The sequence below is a fragment of the Macaca nemestrina genome, chromosome 12, assembly GCF_043159975.1.
Source record: "Macaca nemestrina isolate mMacNem1 chromosome 12, mMacNem.hap1, whole genome shotgun sequence".
Classification (NCBI taxonomy): Eukaryota; Metazoa; Chordata; class Mammalia; order Primates; family Cercopithecidae; genus Macaca; species Macaca nemestrina.
Genome location: NC_092136.1, coordinates 102,934,801 through 102,957,126, shown reverse-complemented (window position 1 = coordinate 102,957,126; position 22,326 = coordinate 102,934,801).

The window sequence follows — 22,326 nt, the reverse complement described above, 5'->3', positions numbered from 1 at the left end:
AATGGAGTATTATATGACCATAAAAAATGAAGTACTGATACATTCCACAATATCAATGAGTCTTGAATACATTATATTGAAAAAGCAAGTCACCAAAGATCACATATTGTATGATTCTTTTTATATGAAATGTCCAGAATAAGCAAATCTGTGGAGACAAAAATACATCAATGTCACCAAATGAAGGGGTAGGTGCACCGGGGAATGACTGCTTAATGGTTTGGGTTTTTCTTTCTGGGATGATTAAAATATTTTAAAATCTGTTAATGTACTGGAAACCAATGAATGTTACATTTTAAAAGGGCAAGTTTTACAGTACATGAATTATATCCCAATAAAACTTTTTTTTTTTTTTTAAAAGAAAAGCAGAGCCTGTAGTTCAGGGATTCTTTGCTATTTTGTGCCATAAATTCCATTGGCAGCCTAGTGTTGAATCCCTTCTCGAATATTTTTAAATATGAAAATAAAATGCATAGGACTACTATCTTAGTTCGCTTTCTGTTGCTTATAACATAATACCTGAAACTGGGTCATTCATAAAGAAAAAGAATTTATTTCTTACAATGATGAAGGCTGAGAAGTCTGCAGTCCAGAGGCTGCATCTGGTGAGAGCATTCTTGGTGGGGACTTTCTGAAGAGCCCTGAGGCTGCACAGACTTTCACGCGGCGAGGGGGCTGAGCCTGCTGACATGCGGATGTGCTAACATGCTACGCCCAGGTCTCTTCTCCTCTACCTAAAAAAACACCGATTCCACTCCCATGAAAACCCATTAATCCATTAACCCTTGAATTCATTAATTTCTGAATAGATTAATCCATTTGTGAGAGCAGAACCTTCATGATCCAATCACCTTTTTAAGGCCCCACCTCTCAATGTGGCCAAATTGGGGATTAAATTTCAAGATGAATTTTGGAGGGGACATTTAAACCACAGCAACTACAAATGAAGGCAATGAACTGAAATACATTTCTATTTGCAGACTCTTCCTCCATTGGAAATATTGTCAAATCATTATCTTCAGTGTTACTGTTGATTTTGAACTCTAATGCAGAGCTTTGTATTTCTTTTTGTTTCATTTCGTCTTGATTTTTTTTTATCTCTACGAACTGTTAAGATCTTTATTATTACTGCTATTTTTATTCCACATATACCCCTTTTAACTTTGTTGGAGGTGTAATAAACATTCCTCCATTTTCTCCATCTGAATCATTGATGGGAATGTTGAAAAACATGTGGCTAGGTTCAAACATTATCGCCCTCACCTAAAAACTTTTTTACAGTTTAAATATGAATATAAATAAACCTACACACACTTCTAATAAAGTTGTTTACCGACAAACAACTAAAATCTCTGTTAGTCTACTTTAGACCACACACCAAAATTTTACTCTACAAAATGTAATTCATTTATCTATTGATAAATGATGCGCTAATTAAATGCCTGCCAAAAGCTAGAACATTTGCTAGATGATAGAACTATAATGGTAAAAATGACATATTCTCTACCCTCAATTTTAGTTATTTAGTTGGGGAGACAGATACATTCTGTTTGGCAAGGGGAGGTGTAGGAGACTTTAGGCTACCTCGGGGGCCAGATCACACAGAGCCTAACAAGGCAAACTAAACATGGCATATTTTCATATCCTAAGCGACTTCAGTGCCCTATGATATTTATGTGATCTTGAAGTTTAATAAACCTGTCAAAAAATTGAAGTGTCTGAATTTGGCATAACTTCTGTTTCTGAAGCATTTTTATCTTCCAGTCCACCTTTATTTCTTCCCAAGTGCTTAAAAGCCATAGCTTTAGTAACCTGTTAAATAATTTTGCAGGAATGTGACACATGGATTGAAGACCAGAATAAACTATGCACAACAAAAAAGCATACAGCCAACTCGGCCGGTCGTGGTGGCTCACGCCTGTAATCCCAGCACTTTGGGAGGCCGAAGCGGGCGGGTCACGAGGTCAGGAGATGGAGACCGTCCTGGCTAACACGGTGAAACCCCGTCTCTACTAAAAATACAAAAAATTAGCTGGGAGTGGTGGCGGGCACCTGTAGTCCCAGCTACTCGGGAGGCTGAGGCAGGAGAATGGCATGAACCCAGGAGGCGGAGCTTGCAGTGAGCTGAGATTGCGCCACTACACTCCAGCCTGGGCGTTGGGCGAAAGAGCAAGACTTCCTCTCAAAAGAAAAAGAAAAAAAAAAAAAAGAATACAGCCAATTCGCAAAGAGAAGACCAGGGAGAAAAGTACAAGTGAGACAGGCAGTGTTCAAAACTGAGTTTAAGTTGTTCATAAGTCATTCTTGGGCATCATGAGACACTGAGCTGTATGAATTCTTTTTCTTTCTTTCTTTCTTTCTTTCTTTCTTTCTTTCTTTCTTTCTTTCTTTCCTTCTTTTCTTTCTTTCTTTCTTTCCTTCTTTCCTTCTTTCCTTCTTTCCCTCTTTCTTTCTTTCTTTCTTTCTTTCTTTCTTTCTTTCTTTCTTTCCTTCCTTCCTTCCTTCCTTCCTTCCTTCCTTCCTTCCTTCCTTTCCTTCCTTCCTTCCTTCCTTCCTTCCTTCCTTCCTTCCTTCCTCTCTCTTTCTCTCTCCTTCCTTCCTCCCTTCCTTCCTTGAGTTGAGTTTTTGAGACTACTATTGAAAGACTTCTAGCTAATACCGATATATTGCCTTTTGTACTTTCCTGAGAATGTCTACCTTCTTAAAGTACAGTGTGAGCTCCCCTTCTATGAGCTCTGTTTCTTTCCAACAAGACATGTTTTTGTCTTCCATTGCTTTCTATCCATTTCTTTTTTTTTTTATATTGTTTGCTTCATCAGGAACACGTTCCTCTTCAAAATCTCAACCACCATTCAAGTCTCACATGAAATAACTAAACCACAAAGCCTTTCCTAAACCTAACCAATAAAATGTAACGTTCTTTGAACTCCCCTTGTATTTCATTTGTACTTCTGTTTTGACCTTCCTTTTAGAATTAAATGTTTTGAAGACCAAGCATTGTGCCTTCATTTCTTTTTTATCTGGTCTCACCTAGAACAGGCCAGGCTTAGTTCTTTGTCTATGTAATAGTACTTGCTCAGTGTATTTATCGTTAAATTGACAAATTAAAAATATGCTACCATATATCATTGTTTTGCAAATGGTAACAAATTGGCTAACAAAAGTTAAGTGATTAAGAAAAAACAGCTATTAAGGAGCAGGGATGAGACTAAAATGGTGCCTGGTGATTAGTAAACACACAGTGAAGATTGTTTAATAAAGTTTTTCATACCGTAACAATTTATTGAGTTCCTACCAGGCATCAAGCACTGTTCTAGGTACTAGAAATGTGTCAGTGAATAAAATAGAATATTCTCTAACAGTATGGAGCTCATATGCAAGTCAGAGAGATAGAGAATAGGTAAATAATATAGTTTTGTGGGGAAAATCTGGAAAGGATGGCTAGGATGCATGTGGGGAAGGGGATTACAATTTTAAAATAGGGTCATAAGAAAAGTCTTATTTAGCTGCTAACATTTGAGTAAGATCTGAAAGAGTTAAAGAAGCAAGCCATGCAGATATCTTGAAGAAGAATGTTCTAGGAAGAGGGAAAACCATGAGCAAAGGCCGTGAGGCAGAAGCATGACTGCTATTCTAGAAATTGAAGACCTTTGTGGCAAAGAGGAGAAATTATGGTGGGGAAAACTGCAGGATATTAGATCAACGAGCTGTCCATGGGTCAAATCAAGTACAGTCTTTTATGCCCTTAGGTGCTTTGGCTTTTACTCTGGCAATATGGAAAGCAAACCATTGGACAGTTTGAGTAGAAGAGTTTTATGATGTAAAATTTTAAAGATCTACCTGGGCTGCTGCATTGAGTGAATAAATTGAAAAGCAGACAAGGGCTAAATTTGGTAAATGAGTTAGAAACCTATCACAATCATCTAGGCAAGAGAGATGATGGAAGCATGGGTCAGGATAGAAGCAATGGCAGTGATAAGAAGGTATCTGATTCTGAATATCTATTTTAAGATTAATTGCCCCAATTGCTTACCCTAAGGTAGCAAATCAGCAAATTAGAAAGTTGAGTGGAATTGCTTCTAAGTAGCCCTTATAAATTATACTAATAATCTAAGAAATAATTTGTAACACCAAGGGATTTTAGTAACAGATAGGAACCCCTTTCCTTCTACCTGAGAAGCAAAATAGGGACAGTCAACAGTATGAGTCTACCGCTGGTAGAATGGACATAGGCTTTAGAGGTGGGTACGCTGGAGCTTCCATCCTTCTGCTTTCATTGACTAGCTGTGGGACTCAGGCAAGAAACTCAAGGGCTTTGTTTTCATGTGTCGGAGAGCCATGATGATTACATAAAATAACGTGCATAAAGTGTCCAGCATAGTGTCTGACAGAGAGCAAATATACACTCAAGTTAGTGCCCTCTGTTTTCTCCCTTTCCAATTCAGCCCTCCAGCTCTGCCTACGAACCTTTCCTATAAACTCAGTGGAAAATTTAAATCTTAGGTGTGCCTTTTGTCACTTTTATAAAGATGGAAAATGCATTTCAGAAACAGAATAGAAAATAAATATTTTCATGATGTGCTTTCTGAGAAAATCTGTTTGAATCTAATAAGAACTATGCTATTTAGTTTATTATCAAAGGTAACAATTTTCTTAAGGTTTTAAATGGAAATAGTCCTACTCTTTTCTAATGACTCAGAAGTAGAACTGTCTTCCAACAAATTTTATAGCGTTCATCAATTTTATTCGTCTTGGATAAATATCCCTTTCCTGAATACTAAGATTTCAGAAAGGTGAAACAAAGTTTAAGAAACTTGCAGTACATTTGAAAGTTAGGCTAGGTCATTTTACATTCTGGGAATAAATTAAGAAAATATGCCAGCCATCACTTCATCACTTTAAAAAAAGCCAACCCTATAACACACAGACCTCCACAATTTTCTCTTACATTTATGTACACACCACATTTAGATCTTAATCTCTCTCTCTCTCATACACACACACACACACACACACACACACACCCTAATAAGCATGCTTTGAGGAAGTGTAACTCTCATATCCCAAAACATTTTGTTTGGCTTAGGTGACTTTTAGAATGTCATGTCAGAATAACTTCCCTACTCCATACTTTTTTTTTTCTAATGCTTTTGTTAGGTAGCTTTAAAAGTTACTATTATACCTGGATAATAAATTAATGGATAAAAAATTAATTCACCTAGTCCTTTTTGTCTGAACAAACTAAAAAAACTTGTTAGTTTCCCCCACTTACTAATTTTTAGACATCTTCGCATTGCCTGCAAAATTGATCACCTGGTCCTTTCCTGACTAATGATACCCATTTCCTGCTGTGATGGCACCTCCCCCTGCAGCCAGGCAAAGCTGCTAGTTAGTTATGCGCATGACTCATCCACTCCTTCCTTTTAGTCATTTTCCTGACCATACCCTAGCCTGAATTTTTTCCTTATGTCTCTATCTCATGCCATTTCCTTTATTGTTTCAAAATACTCCTCAAAACTCCATGCGCCCTTCCCAGATGTCCTGCCTCTAACAATTCCAATAACCCCTTTGAATGTACGTGTCTATATTAAAAGTGATGCTACTAAGTGTCTTATCACATCAAGAAATAGGTGATATTTTCTAGCACAGAATCTGGGAGTGAAATACATCTTAGAGGTTATCTAGTTTAATTCCTTCGTTTTCTAGATTAAGAAAACAGGTCTAGAGATCTTAACTTTCTCAGGACCAAGACTCCAGTCTCCTGACTCCAAGTCCAGTGTACTTTCTACCACCCCACACTATTCCCTCTACTTTCCCCTGTCCAATTATTTTAATCTGGTTACTAGAACAACTCAACTAGTCCTGGGATAATGTTAAAGTTTCTGTCTTCCATCATTCCATCCAGCTGTTAATATCCAGAAGTTACTAAACCTCTCTTAGTCTCAGTTTCTTCATTTGTGAAATGGGGACATTGATAGTACCCATGTCATGGATTCACTTTGAGGCTTAACTGAAAAGATCCAGGTACCTGGAATATGTCAGATGCTCAGTAAATGTTAATGGTGGTATTGATTATGATGAATATAATGATGAATGTAAAATAATATTTGTAGTGGGTTGATTTTGTTTGTTCTTTCAATGGTCTCCTGGTTCTTCCACTATCTTTCTCAAACTTACACTCTTCCTTATAAGGCTCTCATAAAAATGATTTACATTCTTAGTTTCACTTATTGTATGAAGATCCAGAACAAAGGAAGCCATCAATATTAGGATCAGCCACAGAAGTAGGGAGTAGGTGTGGACCATCTGGCTGAGATGATAGAAAAATGAGTGACATTTGATTTTTGACTTCGGAGAACAAGAAATTTAGTTTGCAAGTCAGATTTAAAACCCCAGAAATGAAGTATAATTAACCACCCAATGCTGAAGTGACTTGAGGTGCAGTAGCTGGCTGGAGAAAGAAGATTTAAGCCTGGACTTGAGAAATCAGGGAAGACTCCTGGTGACAAAGCACTTGAGTCAAAGCCTCGGGTCTCAGGTGGTGTAGAGGAGAGAGCAGGTAATTCGGAGAGTGGATATGGGGCAGAATGTTCTGAGAAAGCTGTGGAAAGTAGCATGGCTGGAAACAATGGCATCGCTATTCAATGCTCCACTTACTATAGTGCAAAGCTTTGTTCTTAGACCCTCCCTTCTCTCAGATGTGCTGATCTGACAAACTGCTGAGCCCTATCCTTCAAAGTTTTTTTTTTTCTTTCTATTTCCACCACTATTTCCTGCATCCATGCTCTTGTATTCTTTTGCCTGAAGAGTTGGTAGAATATCCTCTGGTCAGTTTATCTCTAATTTCTCCTGGCGTCTGCCCACCCCTAGCACCACTATCAGATACATCTTCCTAAAACACAGCACTAATTATACTAACCAACAGTTACAATGCGTTGAGCACTTAATCTATAAATAAACCCAAAGAATATTTATCCCCTTTATCTAAGTAAAGGCTCAAACTTAGACATGTCAAATGATTGGGCCCAAGGTCCCAGTGAAAGTTGGACCAAGAATTGAAACCCACATCATTCTAACTCCAAAGTTCATGCCTTACCTCAAATTATATGGCCTATATTGCTTAAAATAAACCAAATACTGCAAATTCATGACAGTGCACTTCCTTATGATCTTCTCTGTCTCCAGTCCTGTACCCTCGTATGCTGTCTCTCTTGTGCCCCTCATCACTGAACATAAACCTGTGCCCTTTTCCCAGATTACACTCCACTTGTGCATGCATGCATACACATGCACACGCACACACACAAACACACAAATCCATTTGCACACAAACTGAGGATTTTATGAGCTTAATAATATTTGAGTTGTCAGCAAGAGTTTCACAGTGAACACCCGCATCCCTCTGCAGCTCCTGGCTTCCGTTTGTTCTCTTTCCTATTTCAATCATAAATGCTTACCCACTCCAATCTTAATTCTGGGATCAACAAGAAAACCTCTCCCTTGTCCTGCACAGAGCGGCACCACCCACACTCAGACCACAAAATGACTTATGCTTAGACCCCAAGAGGAATGTTAGTGAATAGCATTTTCTCCCTCTTCCTACATCGGGAAGAACAAACCACCCTACAACTCCAAGATCATTGTTTTATAGATAGAGTTACAAGTAGAAAAATAACATTAGACTTTGGTTTAAAATATAATTACTTCCTGTATTCTGAGACCCTTGTCTTTAAACTAGTTTACTTGAAAAGTTTAACAGGGAATATACTAGGAGATATAAAGATGAATAAGTTCCCATTCTGCCCTTAAACTGCTTAGTCTTGTGGGAGGAAATAGACACATCCACTTGTAATAACACTATGTTCTACATAGAAGTATGCGAAGAGAAGGTGTACTTTACCTTGGAGATCAGACTTCTTGTAAGAAATGGTACTCCAGTTGAGCTCGAAAGATACCTAGCAGTTAGCCATACATAGAACGATGGGGAATTACATTCAAGGCAGAGGGAACAGCATAAGTAAAGGCAAGGAAGAGTAAAAGAATAACAAGTTGTGTGTTGGAAAGGAATGATTAACTGCTCAGAAGTATAGGAAGACGTATTAGTCCATTCTTACACTATAAATTACCTGAGACTGAGTAATTTATGAAGAAAAGAGGTTTAATTGACTCAGTTCTGCAGGCTGTACAGGAAGTATGTCAGGGAGGCCTCAGGAAACTTACAATCATGGCAGAAGGTGAAGGGGAAACAAGCACATCTTCACATGTTGGAGCTGGAGAAAGAGAGAGAGAGCGAAGGGGGATGTGCTACATGCTTTCAAACAACCAGATCTCGTGAGAACTCTGTCACAAGAACAGCAAAGGGGAAATGACCATGATTCAGTCATTTCCCACCAAGCCCCTCATCCAATACTGCGAATTAGAATTCAACATGAGATTTGGGTGGGGACACAGAGCCAAACATTTCAGAATGCATGGCTGGAGAATTTGGAAGGTGTCAGATCTTAGGGGGCCTCATTTGTCATGCTCAAGGGTCTGGAAAATTCCCTCCAGTTAATGGAGAGACAGTGATGTGTTCTAAGCCAGGGAATGGATAGTCAGGTTTATAACTTTTGGTAGAACAGTTTCAGTCAGAGTCTCTGAAATGGAGAATAGATTTGAGAGGAGCAAGACTGGGCAGAGAGTTCTGGAGGACAATGCAATTGGGCAGGTTGAGATGGACTGGGACTAAAGCGTAAAACAGAGGAATGCCGAGGAGGTCAACCTGAGAGGTCTTGGTAATCAACTGAATGTGAGGGCTAATGGAGAAGGATAAGGTCAAGAAGACTCGAGGGACCCGTGTGTGCTGGTGCCTTTCACTGGGATTACAGGGTTCCCTGATTCTCATCACTGAGAACAAGAATAATCAATATAACTTTAAACATGCTGAGTTTTAGGTAACAGAGAAATATTAATTGTTCACTGTTTAACTTCCTTAAGGTCTTTACTGAAATGTCAACTTTTCAGTGAAGTCTTCTCTGCACACTACTCTCCCCAGCAATGACCATTCATCCCCTCCACCCCTCCATGCTTTTCCCATAGCACTTACCACCATCTAACATATTTATTATATTTTAGTTATCTGCCTTCCCTTACTAAAATGTAAGCTCCTTGAGGATGAGTGTCTTTTGGTCTATTATGTTTACTAGTATACCCCCAGTACCTAGAAGAATCTCTGGTTCATTGTAGGCACTCAAAAAATATTTGAGAAATGAATGAATGAATATCAGTGAATACAGGCAATTGATTTATGAGTTTTCCGGGCTTGCTGAACAGCTGCCTACAGATAGTGACTTCTTGGCAAGTATCACCTTTTATCTGCTTTGATATGTGCTTCTTCCTCCCCTTTCCTCTTAAAAAGAGCTCTTCATCTTGCTTTCCTATTTAGTTTCATAATTTTATAATGACAGTGGTTTTGATTCCCGGCAAAATCGAGACCTCTGAAAATCTAACCTATAGTTTTCTAAGTGTACAGACATCCTGGTTAACTCTTGTTTACTTTATCTTTCCACAGCGGGGCCATATTGGAGTTAAATAAATAAAAAAGTATGCTGTTTGTTTGGAATCTGAATAATTGGTCTGAATACTTGCCATTATAACCAGTGAGAGAGAAAAGCCTGTTGAATCAAAATGTGACAATGATTTTTAAAACATGAAAATATAAAAGGTAATATGATTATTTGTATCTTTACTTGTACTTATTTCTCTTGCCTGTCTCAGAAGAAGCATTCATTTTTCCAAAATGAGTGCTTCTACCTGTACACTTGATTCCATTTCCTCCTGGGCATTCCGTCATCCTGTGATCCCTTGCCTGGACTGTTGTATGTAATTGCTTTCTACCTGGACTCCTTGCCTCCAGGCTCTATTTACTGTCCACCCAGGGCTCACACTATTGCCAGAGGTATGTTTCTGACACACCACTCTGATTATATCATCCTATGTCTCTGTTTACTTATATGGAAATTATCTGTGTACCTGTTGCGCTTGACTAGAATATGAACTCTTAGAAGGCTAGTATCACTTTATACCAGTGACTAATATGGCACCTGTCACATAACTCTATTCAAAATCTTTTTTTTTCCATTTTCTAAATACTAACTCACTTAAATGTTATTCCAAGTGCTCTGTAATTTTACCCAACCTGCTTTTTCAGAAAATTACTATCTCCTTCTTTATGCCTTCCATACTACCCAGCGTATAAAGCAGGGTGTTCTGAACAAATCTGTATTCAGAATGGTTATGTCAGAATGTCACTCACTATTTTTAAATAACCGGGTAACCTGGACAACAGACATCCCTGCTCCCATGTTTGGCACTCATATCCTTAATTGTGTCTACCCTAGTCTTGAACTTTACCCCATCCTGAGCCATGATAAAGCACATTTGCACACTGCTTGACAATTTAAAAAGGTGAAAGTTGCTTGCCTTTTAAAGCAAGCTAAAAGTTCTCCAAATCCAACTGGTCGCATAAAATGACCTGTCTATACTGCAGAATACTTGCTGTTCCCTGAACTCACTGTGACTGCTCACACTGGTACCTTGAGCCATGTTTTTCCTGGTACCTTGCACTCCATTCCACCCCACTATTCCACTCCTTGTTAGAGCTTTTCTACTCATCCTTCACACCCAGGTAAACAGCTGCCTCTTCTATGCATATTTTACTGCTCTCACACTAGTGTTAATTCTTTCCTCTTTTGTGTCTCCAAATGGTGCTGTTTGTACACCCTTTAGAAAAGGTCTTACAGTCAGAGCTCTGTGTGTGTCCCACTGGGGGCAAATGTCGCTTTCCTGGCTTCCATGAGGAAGCATTTTCCCTTAACCTTCTTGTCTTCTTATTCCTCCTCCCTCTTCTCCCCACAGAGAAATCACCTGCTTGGTGGATGATAGCTTTTTGTCCATGTTTCTTAACTGCGTGGAATTAATCCTTTGGTGGTCATGAGATCACATATTTGGTCTCTTTTCTTGTTACCTTCCACTTTGACCAGTGGGAGGTAAGACCTGAGTTAAGTGTGTCTACTTTGAAAACTCCAGTCTTGCCCTCTGTTGGGCTGTTCCAAGGTCTAGACTGGGAATAGGAAACCCAATTTGGCTTTTACATGTTTATGCTTCAACCGAGTCTCTGTTGGTAATAAAGCTGATATATTACTTATCTATTTCTCTGTTTTATCTTACTTCTCAATTTGTCCAGAATTCTAATGGGGAAGATAATGCTAGTTTCCTAGGCCCCTTCAAACTTGTCTTCTCTACATTATCTATTAATATTTTAGGGTTGAGGCCATGTCAGATTCATCTTGTAGCTCAAGGACTAGCACATGGTAAATGTCTAATACATATTTTTTTTATCGAATTCAGAAAACGTTCAAATGAGAAGCTTCAAACTATGCTGAAACAGAGAAATGCTGGGTTGTCTTCCTGAACATATTAATAATGAGCACAAGCATTTCTTTGTGTAATTTCTTGTATGCGTCTGGCATTATTTACCGTTGAGTCAGAGAATTACTCTAAAGCGGTCCATGTGTGATAAACATGACAGAACCTTGAGGAGAATAGCAAAGGTCCCAGGGATGGCCAGGTGTCCACACTGACAGCTGAACTGTGCAGTTCTGTGGCCCTGAGGTCCCAAGTATAACCAGGTTGTGAGACAATAACAGGTCAAATTAACATTGCTATTTGAATCTCACCAGCACCTGGTCCCCACCTGATCACTTGGGATCCAGGCTCTTCATGTTATTTTGTGTGTTGTCCAGGTGGTTGAATATCACCTGTACTCAGGGATAAGCTCACTTTGTGTGCTTTTGATGTAGCCATCTCAAAGGCACCTGAACCACTTTCTCTGCTGCCACTGCTTTGCATGAAAACATTGGTGTTGAGACTGCTGACTCCTGATGTTCCCAAAACTCTCAATCCTGGAGTCGCCAAATGAATGCAGCAGTGTTTGGTCCTGTGCTGCATTTTGTCTTTATGGAGGTGGTATAAAGAACTGAGCCCAGAAGACTGTGGACATTGACAAATGGTTACACTCAGTGAAAGGGAGTAAGAAGAAAGGGGACGATGACCAGTGGGAGAGACCAAATGGATGAAAGTTTCCAGAATTGGTTTGGCAGGGAAGCTCAAACATACTTAAAACTAATTTTTATTTGCAATTTGTTTGTAAGGACATCTAGCCTCAGAGATCCTCACAGAGGTTTGTGCATATGGATGTTTACTCCAACAGTGTGTATATGAGTCACTTCCAGAGCACAGTTTTGGTCAAGTGGCAGTGGCAAAGCTCAGATCGCAGCCACAAGTGAGTGGTGAGAAAAGGAGGCAGTAAAATTGAGGAGAGAAATGGGACAGGACCATAAAGAGAATAGCAAAAGTCCCCACTTGGAAACTCAGGGAAGTCAATATGACAGGGCAGCATGGAAGACAGGGTGGGTGGAGAAGGCGCTGGGCAGGATTACCCAGGACATCTTCAGCCAGGGATGGGGGAGGAGTTTTATTTTGAATGAAGTGAGACATAATTGGAGGATTTTAGTGAGAGAGTGAGATTATCTGGTTTTCTATTGAAAAACATTTTCTGAGCTGGGCGTGATGGCTTATGCCTCTAATTCCAGCACTTTGGAGGGCCAAGGTTGGAGGATTGCTTGAGGCCAGGATTTTGACAGCAGCCTGGGCCCCCGTCTCAACAAAAAATAAAGTAAATTAGCCAGGCATGGTGGTGCACATCTACAGTCTCAGCTACTTGGGAGGCTGAGGTGGGAGGATTGCTTGAGCCCAGGAAATTGAGGCTGCAGTGACCCAAGATTGCACCATTGCACTCCAACCTGGGTGACAGAGTGAGACACTGTCTCAAAAAGAAGCAAACCAAAAAAAAAAAAAAAAAAAAAGGAAAGAAAAGAAAAACATTTTCATGTGCTACTTATTCTTACAAGAATAAATTTTATGGCAAAAAAGTGGAGTCAGTAGGGACCAGTTATCAGGCTACTACAAATGGTTGAAAAGACAACACCCAGCTCGAGTTTTACTACAACTGTATTTCTTCCTGATTACACAAATACAGCAATAAATATAGGAATGTGATTTTTCACATTTTAGGTTATTACCTTCAGAGAGAATTCCTGAATTAAACTAACTGAATTTCAAAAAATCACCATTTTTTTTCCCTTTAAATGTAGCCTATAATAGCGCTATTCACAGTAGCCAAAGCATGAAAACAACCTGGATATCTACCAAAAAATGAATGGACAAATAAATTTTAGTACAGGCACACAATGGAGTATTATTCAGCCATAAAAAGGAATGAAGTACTAATACATGCTATGAGATGATACACCTCCAAAACGTTATGCTAAGTGAAGAAAGCCAGATGCAAAAAAATCGCATCTTGTTTAATTTTATTTACATGAGCCACCCAGAATAGGTAAATCCATAGAGACAGAGAGCAGATTGCTGGTTATCAGGGACTGGTGGGAGGAAGCATGGGGAATGACACATTTTTTTGTGTGCGGTGAAGATTAAAAGGTTTTGGAATTCAATATACATGGTAATTCAGTATAGATGGTAAACATTGTAAATGCACTAAATGCCCCAGAACTTTAAAATGATTAATTTTATGTGAACTTCACCTCAATAAAAAAAGTGGGTTAAAGACATTCTGTACATTTCTTTACTTTGAGAAACCTTGTAGTGTGTTCACTTGGGCTTTGTAAAAGGAGGCAATTTATCCTAGTGCCAGCAAGGTACAAGAATTCCAGTTTTATTATATACCAACAGTATTCTTTGCAAATAACACTCCAGTTAAAAATTCATTGGTTATTTGTATCTCAGCCACATTTTCTCTTCTAAAAATTGTTTCTTTTTGTCTTTTACTTCTTTGTACTGAAGTCTGATGCTTCTCTTATAATTCCTTATGTCCTTTATAAAATAAATATAATATCTCTTTTTCTGTTCTCTTTGTTGCACATATTTTTCCTCAGTCTGTCTGCCTTTTTAAAAACTATGTATTTTTTTCATTTCTGTATCATCATGCCTACTTGTCTTTTTTCATTGTGATTTATTCTTTTACCTCTAAGCTGAGAGAGTCATCCTTTTCAGGAAGTCTAGTTAATATTTAATTGCTTTTTTTTCCTACCTTTTGTATGGTTTGATCCATCAGGAATTCATTTTTAATAGTTAAAAAATTATTTATAAGGTTTCCCCCGTTTTTTTTTTTTTTTGAGACTGAGTCTCACAAAAAAGACTCAGCCACCCGAGTTGCTGAGATTACAGGTGTGCACCACCATGCCCAACTAATTTTTGTAGTTTTAGTAGAGACAGAGTTTCGCCATGTTGGCCAGGTTGGTCTTGAACTCCTGGCCTCAAATGATCCATCCACCTCGGCTGCCCAAAGTGCTGGGATTACAGGCGTGAACCACCGTGCCCCACTCAAAAATTCTGTATAAGGTTTTCTATAGGCAGATGAGAAGTTCTAATTTCTTGTTTTTATGAGAACAATATCATTTTGAGCATAGTTTCTTAAAATTGAGCAATATGCTGACCCCTTTTTAAAAAAGAATATTGTAGGCCGGGCGCGGTGGCTCAAGCCTGTAATCCCAGCACTTTGGGAGGCCGAGACGGGCGGATCACGAGGTCAGGAGATCGAGACCATCCTGGCTGACACAGTGAAACCCCGTCTCTACTAAAAAAAATACAAAAAACTAGCCAGGCGAGGTGGCGGGCGCCTGTAGTCCCAGCTACTCGGGAGGCTGAGGCAGGAGAATGGCGTGAACCCGGGAGGCAGAGCTTGCAGTGAGCTGAGATCCGGCCACTGCACTCCAGCCTGGGCGACAGAGCGAGACTCCGTCTCAAAAAAAAAAAAAAAAAAAAAAAAAGAATATTGTAGTCTTCAATGATAAAAAAATTATTATGTAAATAAATTCCTGTTATGGGTTGAATTGTGTCTGCCCCCAATTTTTATGCTAAAGTCCTAACCCCCAGAATCTCCGAATGTGGTCTTGTTTAGATATATGGTCATTGCAGAGGCAATTAGTTAAGATGAGCTCACACCGGAATAGGCCTCTGATTCAATATGACTCACTGGTGTGCTTATAAAAGGGGAAATTTGGACACAGACATACGCACAGGGAGAATGCCATGTGAAGATTAGAGCTATGCTGCCACAACCAAGAAACTACCAGCATCCAGTAGAGAGGGCTGGAACAGATCCTTCCCTAGCTCCTCAGAGGATGCATGGCCCTGTCAATCTTGGACTTCTAGCCTATAAAACTGTGAGATAATAAATGTACATTGTTTAAGCCACCCTGTTTTTGGTACTTTGTTCTAGCTGCCCTAGCAAATTAATACACTTACATATGCACAAACTAATACTAGTTATACATGCCATGAACCTATAACTCTTTTACAGCATCAAAGCAAAGTACATTTACAAAATACATAAGGCCAAGTTGAAATGAACTCCATTAAGTTGACATGATGTTCAGTGCAATTTACTGAAACTAGATTATGGCTCCCAATATGAACATGTTTCTGACTTTCCTTATTCACGTATGGGTGTAATGCAATTCTCCCACCCTTTCTCTACCCCAGAATCTTCCTTCACACAGCGCTTATCACATCATTTAGTTTTTACTTTGCCTAGTCAGTTCTCTTCCGTTCTTTCTTCAGTCATCCTCAATAATTTTTAAACATAACAGTAATAAACAGGGACCCTGAAATTATGTCATAGTTCCTGGTTACAAGGTGGTCAGCCAGACAAGTTAGGTTATACGTATGTTGTTTACCTTTAGCTGATCATTAAAATGAAAATGTAAAATAAAAAATTATCATGGGAACACTGCAGACCCCTAAGAATACATGCACAAATTACCAAGCATTCAGAAACCTGGATTTGGGAAAAGTACAATCCTAAGAGATCCTTTTATTTGGTGAGGTTTACCCTGGGAACACTCTCTCTACTCTTCTTTTCAATAATCAACTGGATTATTGGGGCAGAGAGATTTCCTGCATGTTCTCACCCTGGTTTGCTTTTCTATGTTATGGTTGATGACTTGAAGTCCCACCTCCCTCTCAGAGAATTCTGAAGATGCTGTCATTGCTTCCTCAAAGCCAGCTTTTTTGCCACCACAAGGCAGTAAACACCTAAGCTGTGAATAGGGTTCAATACAGTGTTCTCATGACCTAATGCAAAGGCCTATTTAAAAATAAATAAATAAATATATTAACTTCAGGTCAGCCAAGAATGTGAGCTGAAAACAAACCAGTCAAAGACCAACAGGAAAAGATGAATTCATATAAGCATTTACTGAAAAAAAATTAAAATCCCGACAATGTAAATCTAGACTGCTGTGGTCTCACTTCCCAAAACACCCAGGGTAGGAACCGGAAAGCCAGCAAACCACTTCTCATGCTCTGTAATTTGGAAGAGGAGAGAACTAGATTTCACAGCATTTGGACACCTTTGCTCAACTGTACTATAAGCACTTTTTTTCCTCTTCAAATTTCTGGGAAAACTAGCATTTCTCTAAAATAAATGCCAGATTTTACCCAAACCTGGGCCAAAAGAAATAATAATAATAAAAAAAACTTGAAGAATTTATTCAAGGCTTCTTGTAGAAATAAGCATCACAATCATTAAAACATTCTAAGTTAATTTCACCAATGCTGGCTAATGGGATCAGTAGACATGGGATGTGCTGACTTATTCCTTTGCGCGGTGCCACATCCTGGGGCAGGATGAGAGAAGTGATATCTTTAAGCTTGAGAACATTTAGCTGATTGCTTCCCAAGGCAGCTTTGAAGTTGACATGATTCAGCCAATCAAATAGTTTGCATCATGGGGAGACTAGAGAGAGTATGTGGCATGGAAAGGAAATCTAAATTTGAATCCTGGAGGACTTTAGATAGATAAGTTCTTATATTTTCTTAGCTCTTGCTTTTACATGTGTAACTTGAAGAAATTGACCTCCTTTATAGGATATTATAAACATTAATTGAAGTAAAATATGTAAACTACTTTGGTCTCACATACACACATTATATACATTATATACTCAAACACAAATATTAGGTAGAACCATTAGAAATGGATATTAGTCATTGTTGACCTACAAAAATGGCAATTACATGTGGTTTGACTTAATATGTATGTAAAGAATTATAGGCAATAGCAAAAAAGTAAGGAACATCACCTCTTTGAGTTACACAAGATGTTTAAAATATGAAGCACCCATACTTTAAGACAAAATGGATAGTGCAATAAGACATATAGGTGCTGCAGTGGGAGAAGAGAAAACAAAAGGGCAGAACAATAGCCATGTGTCCATTCCTAGTGCATGTCGAAGAAAGGGCATAGCAAGAGAACTGAACTAGGCCCTAGGCCCATTTTAGCATATATACGCTGTGCTAACATCAACTCTTCAAAAAAAAGTAATTTATGAGCTAAAAGAATAGAATATGCCGAATACACAAGGCAAATTAAAAATACACTTTGATTTGTCTTGATACTTATTTTTTAATTCAATTAACCCTGCGGCGTTGTTTAATGTTGATGCATGTTGATGCCAGGATGTGAGTCATAATATTTTGCTCATTAGCCCTTATTTGCTATCCTAATGGAATGAGCTAGCCCTGAGACATGCAAGATTACAGTTGTTTTTCAACTTTTCAGACTAGTAATGAACAATGTTCTATCAATTTGCCACCCCCACATTTGGTCTCCTGGAAGTAACTTGCCCCTTTCAAGTTTTGTCTCCAGATTAGTGGTTTAGATCTTGACTTTTCAATTAGGTGACTTTCCTACCTGGTGGCCGGATGAACCCTGTGGCTTTTTCCAGTTAGGAGACAGGGTGACCACTAACAGGAACTGGATCAAAATGGTGAGAGAGAGTATGTGGCATGGAAAGGAAATCTTATTTATGGCAGACAGCAAAACTAAAATGAGGTCAGAAGGTCAGATTAGTAGCTGACTTGGAGTCTTACCTTTGGGGCTTAAGAAAAGTTCAAAAAAATGTAGCTTCATGGGAGCTGGAATAGGGGATGACCTAATAGAGCGAAGAACTCAAGAGTGGTTTACATCCCTATATTCATTAAATTCATGAGTTCTTCTGGAATTATGAGTTCAGGGAAACCCTCCAACAGTTTAGCAAATACAGAGATTTCATCACGTTTCCCACCAGACAAGTACAGACCGATGCATTGCTCAATGTCTGTATGGTAAAATTATATGGTGTGGTGTATGTAAAAGAGGAAAAGCCGTAAGTGGAGGACATCTTATTCCCCATAGAGCGGTGCCAATTTTGGTTGGTAGCACCACTGTGGCTTCCAGGAATCTAAATAAAAATAAAAATATTATTTTAAATGGTTTCCCTAATGTGACACATTTACTTCAGAACAGAAACAGTAAAATGTTTGACTCAATAATGATATTCTAGACCTTATAATGGAATCTTGATGAACCTTTAATTATTATAAAATTATTCTCTAATTATTTTTGCTTATTTTCTCTTCTTTTCTCCTGATTGGCTTATTGTGGGGTTTTTGTTTTTTGTTTTTTCAAGACAGAGTCTCACTCTGTTGCCCAGACTGGAGTGCAGTGGCAACCTCTGCCTCCCAGGTTCAAACAATTCTCCTGCCTCAGCCTTTGGAGTAGTTGGGACTATAGGCATGAACCACCACACCCAGCTAATTTTTCGTTTTGCTAGAGACAGGGTTTCACCATGTTGGCAGGCTGGTCTTGAACTCCTGACCTCAGGTGATCTGACCACCTTGGCCTCCCAAAGTGCTGGGATTACAGGCCTGAGCCACTGCGCCAGCCTTATTGCAAGTTATTTTATGAGAATGAGGTCTGGGTAACAAGCCATCTTTATTTTGACTTGGAATTTTTTTCTGCCCAAGATTTGAGAAACTCTGCCCCAGTAATTATTTAGGATATGTTTAACCAGAGGTTGATTAGAAGTGTTGTGTGGAGATAACATGCCAAATATAAATGAGTATCCACTTTGGTATGTTATTTATTTATTTTATTGATTTTGAGACAGAGACTCATGCTGTTGCCCATGCTGGAATGCAGTGGTTCAATCTCAGTTCACTGCAACCTTTGCCTCCTGGGTTCAAGTGATTGTCCTGCCTCAGCCTCCCGAGTAGCTGGTACTACAGATGCCTGCCACCACGCCTGGCTGATTTTTGTATTTTTAGTAGAGATGAGGTTTCACCATGTTGGGCAGGCTGTTCTTGAACTCCTGACCTCAAATAATCTGCCCACCTCAGCCTCCCAAAATGCTGGGATTACAGGCGTTAGCCACTGCAACTGGCCTGGGATGTTACTTTTTATCTAAACAAATTGGCTACTCCATAAGACAAAATCTGTAGTAGTAGTAGAAGTAGTAGTAGTAGTAGTAGAAGTAGTAGTAGTTAGTAGTAGTAAAGACATGGTCAATTTCAGAAATATGTAATACAATTAAATGCACACTTTATTTTCAAGATGCCTATTGGTGATTATTGTAAAATGTTTTAGTGTGTATCAGTAGGTGAAAAGCATTGGAGTAACACCTTACTTAGGAAGTTGCCTGAGCCCGGGACAACTTCCTTTTTCTTCTAGCTTGGTCCTTGAGATCATTTGTTATTTGCTGGTGAAGGGAAGCAAGGTATGCCACACCGAAATATGCCACTTTGACATAAAGATTATTTTTAGCTAAAGGCAATTGGGAAGAAGCAGACACAAGAAAGGTCTCTGCCTTCCTCCTATCTGCTTAAAAGTGGGATATAAATTTGTCAAGGTTTTCCCCATACCTCTCTACCAGGAAAGACAGAAGTTAATCACCAGAGACCACTCTAGACCTTTATCATCCTGAAGACTGCACCCAGAGTAGTCTACATAGCAAACCTTACTAACCAGCCTTTATCTATAATTAATTTCCCTATATATTTGCTCTCCCACAATTTGCCACCCCAGAAACTCAAAGTACTTTTCCTTTGTTTTGTCACTTCTCTACAAATTGTTCTTTTGTTAAGATGTGATCTAACCCCAAGTTCTAATCACCTCTTTGAATTACTCATCACTGACTGCTCCTTTGTGTATACACAATGCACATGCTAGCAAACTTCTGCTTGTTTTTCTCTTGCTAATCCGTCAATTGCTAGTCTAACTTACAGGGCCCCATTCTCCCCTTCATTGGTCTGGGACTCTCTAAGCAAACAACTCCATTGAGTTATCTGTATGAATTGTTAACAACAAGCAGAAAGTGATTTGGCTGACTTTTGTCCCCAGATGGGTTAAGGGCACCAACCAAATGTTATATACAGATCTGAATCTTTCAGTCGTGAGTGTTTACTTCTTGATATTTTCCCCCTTTTGACCTTTAGTTTCACGTTCTTTCTGTGGGATATGCCTCTCTCTCTCTCTCTTTTTCTCCTCAAACTCTGAATTTCAGTTTCCTTATCTGTAAGAAGGAAATAATAATAAATAATCACACCCATTAAGTATTATTACATAACTAAATGAGGTTATTCAAGTTACAAAATAAGCATTAGCTATTATAACCATTTGTGTATAACCATTCTTCTTATTTAATTTCTATGTCAGTGTGTATAATGCAGAATAGTGGTAGAGGGACAAATTAGCCAAAAAGAAACTTTCTTAAAATAAAAGTGATTGATTTAAGGACTATTCTTCTGGTCAATTTCAGCAAATATGTAATACAATGCACACTTTGTTTTCAAGATGGCTACTGGTGATTATTGTAAAATATTTTAGTGTGGATCAGCAAGTGAAAAGTGTTGGAGTAACACCTTACTTAGGAAATCAACCTAAGTGATTTGGGAATTGTTAACTTTGACTTTCTCCCTCTTTGTTCATCCTGCATTATCTCTTATATTCTTTTTTAATATATTTTAAGTCCTGGGATACATGTGCAGAACGTGCAGGTTTGTTATGTAGGTATACATGGGCCACGGTGGTTTGCTGCACCCATCAACCCATCATCTACATTAGGTATTTCTCCTAATGCTATGCCTCTCATTGTCCCCCCTCCCCCACCAGGCCTCAGTGTGTGATGTTCCCCTCCCTGTATCCATGTGTTCTCATTGTTCAACTCCCACTTACAAGTGAGAACATGTGGTGTTTGGTTTTCTCTTCCTGTGTTAGTTTGCTGAGAATGATGGTTTCCAGCTTCATCCATATCCCCGCAAAGGACATGAACTCATTCTTTTATATGGTTGCATAGTATTCCATGGTATATGTGTGTCACATTTTCCTTATCCAGTCTATCATTGATGGACATTTGGGTTGGTTCCATGTCTTTGCTATTGTGAATAGTGCTGCAATAAACATATGTGTGCATGTGTCTTTACAGTAGAATGATTTATACTCTTTTGGGTATATACCCAGTAATGGGATTGCAGGGTCAAATGGTATTTCTGGTTCTAGATCCTTGAGGAATTGCCACACTGTCTTCCACAATGGATGAACTAATTTACACTCCCATCAACAGTGTAAAAGCGTTCCTATTTCTCCACATCCTCTCCAGCATCTGTTGTTTCCTGATGTTTTAATAATCACCATTCTGACTGGCATGAGATGGTATCTCATTGTGGTTTTGATTTTGCATCTCGACCAGAGATGATGAGCTTTTTTTCATATGTTTGTTGGCCACATAAATGTCTTCTTTTGAGAACTGTCTGTACATGTCCTTTGCCCACTTTTTGATGGGGTTGTTTGTTTTTTTCTTGTAAATTTGTTTAAGTTCCTTGTAGATTCTGGATATTAACCCTTCGTGAGATGGGTAGATTGCAAAAATTTTCTCCCATTCTGTAGGTTGCCTGTTCACTCTAATGATAGTTTCTTTTGCTGTGCAGAAGCTGTTTAGTTTAATTAGATCCCATTTGCCAATTTTAGCTTTTGTTGCAATTGCTGTTGGTGTTTTAGTCATGAAGTTTTTGTCCATGCCTATGTCCTGAATGGCATTGCCTAGGTTTTCTTCTAGGGTTTTTATAATTTTAAGTCTTACATTTAAGTTTTTAATCCATCTTGAATAAATTTTTGTATAAGGTATAAGGAAGGGGTCCAGTTTCAATTTTCTGCATATGGCTAGCCAGTTTTCCCAACACCATTTATTAAATAAGTAATCCTTTCCCCATTGCTTGTTTTTGTTAGGTTTGTCAAAGATCAGACGGTTGTGAGGGAAGAGAGAGACCCTCCCATATTGTTTTATATTGTTTTATACTCAGAAAAGGAAAGAGAAGCGAAACTAAAGGCAGGTAGCCTGGCTTCTAGGAACCAGACCAGAAACGAGTCCTCGGCCTGCCTGACCTAAG